Source organism: Triticum aestivum, chromosome 1D, assembly GCF_018294505.1.
Source record: "Triticum aestivum cultivar Chinese Spring chromosome 1D, IWGSC CS RefSeq v2.1, whole genome shotgun sequence".
Lineage (NCBI taxonomy): Eukaryota > Viridiplantae > Streptophyta > Magnoliopsida > Poales > Poaceae > Triticum > Triticum aestivum.
In genome coordinates, this window is record NC_057796.1 from 418901372 (window position 1) to 418906429 (window position 5058).

The following is a 5058-nucleotide window of genomic DNA, read 5'->3' on the forward strand; positions in this document are numbered from 1 at the left end:
CCCTGCCGGATAGATGACACCGTATGTGTGCAACTCTGTAGAGAGATCGTAGTTTCGGTCTTAGTTCGTGAGTGCCTCCCGAAGGGCTGTCCGTGTGACCGTCCGAGTTTCGAAGGTCCTCCCGAAGGGCTGTCCGAGTGACCGTTCGAGTTTCGAAGGTCCTCCCGAAGGGCTGTCCGCGACACCGTCCGGGGGGCTGTTCGACCGCCTCCCGGAGGGCTGTCTGAGGAGCAGATGAGGGTATACATCCTCGCGGTTGGGAGGTTGTAAATCCTAGCTGCGGGGATCTGCACCGCCGATCGTCATCGACTCTACTTCCCGCTGCGCTACGAGTCGGTAACGAAAAAGATCAAACCATGTATGCAGTCTCCATAGTGGTCCTGGGCTGGTGCGTAGGTCGGAAATTTTTTGTTTTCTGCTGCGTTCCCCTACAGTGGCATCAAGAGCCGTGCTATGCATAGATGCAGGTTTTGATCTAGAATACATGGAGATGTATGGGTATTGCATAATATAATTAGGTAGTAGATGAGATCTATTGCTGAAAATTATTTATGCGGGTGACAGATGAAATCTGTTACCCGACCTTCTTGTTGCTTCCCTAGAATTTGCGTTTGCTCAATCTCGAGACAGCATGGTGGAATTTGACAAAGTTCTGGCAATCCGTGATCCTGATTGATCATGGAAGTGCTATCAGTTCTTTGGGTTCTGCCGTAGTCAAAAGAAAGATGAAATTCGCAGATGAAAGGGCATTGCAGATATGATCTGCACGGGGGTCATGCGTATGATGAAGTTTAGTATGGGGCTCGAGATTTAATTATCCCGTGTTTCATACACCCCGAGATGTTAATGTAGCAACTTGAATAATCATACTTGATGATAAAACGTTGGTAGCTGCGGTTTAAGTCAAAACCTTAGAAGCCACGTAAAATAAAATTTTGCATAAACCTATTAGAGGCGTCTAACTTGGTTTTGCAGGATGTGCATGTGATGTGGTATAGCAGTGCTCATACTAATTCGATTATGTATGAGATGACTATATGATGTAATTTGATTAACATGACCTGCGTGTCATGATTCGGCATGATGGCTGGAGCCATATGATTGCATTTTAATGACCTGCGTGTCAACCTTGTTGTAATGCATTATTTTGTTAGCTATAGAGATAGCAATATTATCTGGTGCATCGACAAGGTGGTGGCAATCTTCGTGAAGGTGACCACCGACACGAATGCCGAAGACGAAGAAATGAAATACTTCTCCGTCAGAAAGGGCTATACCATATCATGCTATTATGAATTGCCTGAGATGTTTATCCCTTATGATGCACCCTTCTTGATTGCGCGGTAGTCGCTTTTATTAGGGTGATCTCTCACTTAAAATATCAAGTAGTTAGTGTTCCCCCAAGTGTAGCACCGTCACGGCACCTATCTTTTCGGGGTGCGCCATGGATGCATGGGTACGAACGATTAGAGAAGTGTGAGGCGGGTGAGGTCAGACCTCGCAGCAAGATCACTTGGTTGTCTTGACGTTCATGGCAGGATCGTCCTGAGCTCGGAACACACGCATCGAAAGATGAGCAAGAGTCACATAGAGATGTGATCGGCAAGTTGGCCTACCGATTAAAATTCCCGTTATGAGATGATGATTCTATGGCGATGAATTGAAGTCTGGATCTTGTATCACTCAAAATTAATTGTGAGAGATATTGATTTGAGTGGGAGCGCACTGTTGAATTAACATGTTTAATTCTCAGTGCAATTAATTATGAACACTGTCTAAGTGTTTCTTGCATAATAGTTGTAGAATAATGGCTCGCATTTCCACCTTCCCTATTAAAATTGAATAGCTGTTAAATATCTGGTTAAAACTTTACGATTGGTAACGTAATATGAGGATTGTCCTCAAAAGTGCCGAGAAGGACATTGTCCTATCACATGCTTTCCGTATCCTCCCGCTAATGCTATGGATCATGTGACTCTCGTCCTTCGATCCAAAAGCTAGAATTCTGTTACAGTCAAGTGGAATATGTTTGCTTCCATGAAACCCAAACTTCGAAAGTTGGGATAGTTATATGATATTCATGGAACTGAAAATTATTTTCAGATACAAACAAAGAAATGTTTGTTTGCAAGTATTAGTAAAAGTGTTTACTATGCATTTGACTGTTGGGAAAGGGATCCAGAAGAACGCCTGTCATATAATGAAAGGTGAATAAAACAACAACTTAAAGAGAAAGGAAGTGTCCAAAGGGTGTTAGTATGACTTACACGCCTAGGAAGTCCGGGGCTAATGCCACTCTTAAGTTGGGTGCTTCTTCTGAGAGTAGGAGAAATACTAAAAGTTAAACTGTTAGAAGTATAAAGGCAAAAGGAAAGAAGACTGGAATATCCAGCTCATGTATGAATGTCATACAAGTTTTTGATGTATAGAAGGCTGGTCAAAGATATAGTTCTTGCGAATTATGGTTAAACATGTTAATCACTAATTCTTGGGTATTGTGAGTTCATCACAAAATTGCCCGCTCGATTGCATTCTGTTGCAACTCGATGTAAGAACTACTATGGCCTGAAAGACTAGCTAGAAATGAGGTTAATGTATGCACAGGGAACATAGTAAATGTTACTATACCTTCCATCGGTGTATTGCCGTCTGTATTTATTTTCATAATTCATTTAGAGTTTTACAAACTCTATCCCATTGCATAAGGTATCTTGCAAGAAGGTTGTTCATAAGAGAACTTTTTATGTTCGATGTTATGAATAACACAAGGGCCATACTTTCATTATGAATGAGATGTATGTTATGAATATTGATAATAATACAATACCTCTGGGTTTACTTTCATAATTCATTTTAGAGTTTCATACACTCTAGCCCATTGCACAATGTTTGTTGCAAAAGAGTTGTTCATAAAAACAACAATTGTTGTTAAGTATTATGAATAACATGAAGGGCCATGCTTCCATCCAAGATGGCATGTATGTTATGAATATTGATGGTAATATGATACATCCATAACACTGACGCTAAATGTCGCAAGACTAAAAGAATACCACACAAGTGTGGCACTACATTTGGTCACATTGGAGAAACCGCATGGAAAATTCCATGATGATGGATTTTGAAGTCTTCTTGATTTTGAATCATCTGACACTTGCAAATTTCCTCCGAAAAGTGAAGTGACTAAAATACCGTTCACAGGCCATAAGGAACGAACAACAAACTTATTAGTGATCATACATTTGATGTGTGTAGTCCGATAAGTGTTGTTAGTGGTGGATTTATTTATCTTCAGAAATGACTCAAGTAGATATATGGATATTTACTTGATGAGACGTAAGTCTGGATCTTTTGAAATCATTCGAAAGGTTCTCAAAAATGAAGTAGAAGTTATTGTAACAAGAAAATTATGTTTCTGCAATTTGATTGCACAAAGGAATATTTGAGTTACATGTTTAGCGAATGTCTGATGAGTTGTGAAAGGGGTTTCATAACTTGCACCTCCCGGAACACCACTGCAAGTGGAAAGTCTGTGGAGATGTAATCAAACCATTTATGACATGGTAAGGTGAAAGATGACATAAATAAATTTGCCATTATCCCTTTTAAAGTGATGCTTTAGAGACTGCGGCTTTTACACTGAAAAGAGCTACATCGGGTCTGTTGAAATGAAGCCATGGTATGGTACGCCCAACCATGTTATATGTTTTCTTAACATTTGGAATATGGGGCTTGTGTAAAAGGTTACAAACCTATTCCACATCAGACAAGTGCTACTTTGTAGGTTATACCAAAATGTTGGGTATTCCTCCCTCACTATACCGAGGCAAATAGTTTTGCCGCGAAACGGTGTGCTTTTAAAGAGAATGGTTCTTTCAAAAAGGTGAGTGGGAGAATAGTGCAACTCGACGAGATAAACAGTATCTACGTCATCAGATCAAAGGAAAGAGACCTTGGAAGTAATTCCAGAGTTTCCTACCGCGACTGATACGGAAGTCTCTACAATAAAATGTATGAACTTCGGTCGAACTTGCAGCTGAACCACGTAGGCAAGGCTCGTGCAAACCTCTCAGGTGCGCAAACGAGATATTGTTGTTAGACAACATTATACCTACGATACACAAGGAAGCGTTGATGGGCCCTGACTCCAGAATTGGCTAAATGCCAATACAACCCGAGTTAGTTTCCATATAAGTGATTCAAGATTAAAACCTTGATACACCTTTCGGAAGACTTAGAGTCTAAAGAATATTTATGGAACTTAAAACTGATACGGATAAAATGTTTTATCCATAAAGCTCGACTTGTTGGAATAACAAGTTCAAGAGTTGACTACGATGAGGTTGTTTTCATCGTAGCGATGCTTAAAGTCGGTTCGGGTTGAACTAGAAATTAATACATATTTCAATCATGAGATATGAAACATGGATGATAAAAGGATTTCCATCTGATGGAAATGAAAGCTAGGACTTGTATATGATACAGTCCAAAGTAATTTGTCGATCCAGAGGATGCTAGTAGGTATGCAAACTTCAGAGTTCCAGCAATGGACAGAAGAGAGCAAAATGGAGTTGGAATCTTCGGGTTTTGATGAAATGGTCAAAGGGGTTTTGACTTCATCAATGGGTAACGAAGATGCTTGTAATTCAAGAAAGTAAGTGGGAGCGTAATTATATTTCTAAAAACCTTATGTGCTTGGCACATTGGTAATTGGAAATAAATTTCTTGACACAAATTAGGACTTCATTTGAAATAGTTTTTCGATGAAGTGCTTAGGCTAAATAGCCTCAATATTAGGCATGATGATCTATGGAGATAGATTTACCTAATGGGGCTAAGCAATGAATACATATTGACAAGATGCTAAAACCTTTTAGCATTTAAAACGCCAAGGAGTGATTCTTGCCAAAGTCACATGGAAAGAGTTTTTGCAAGACTCGGTGTCCCAAAACACTGATGAGTAAAATACATGATGCAGATTCCACACACTTTTGTGTTTGGATTAATCATGTATTCCATGGTATGTAAAACAACCAGATATGTCCGATACTCCCATGG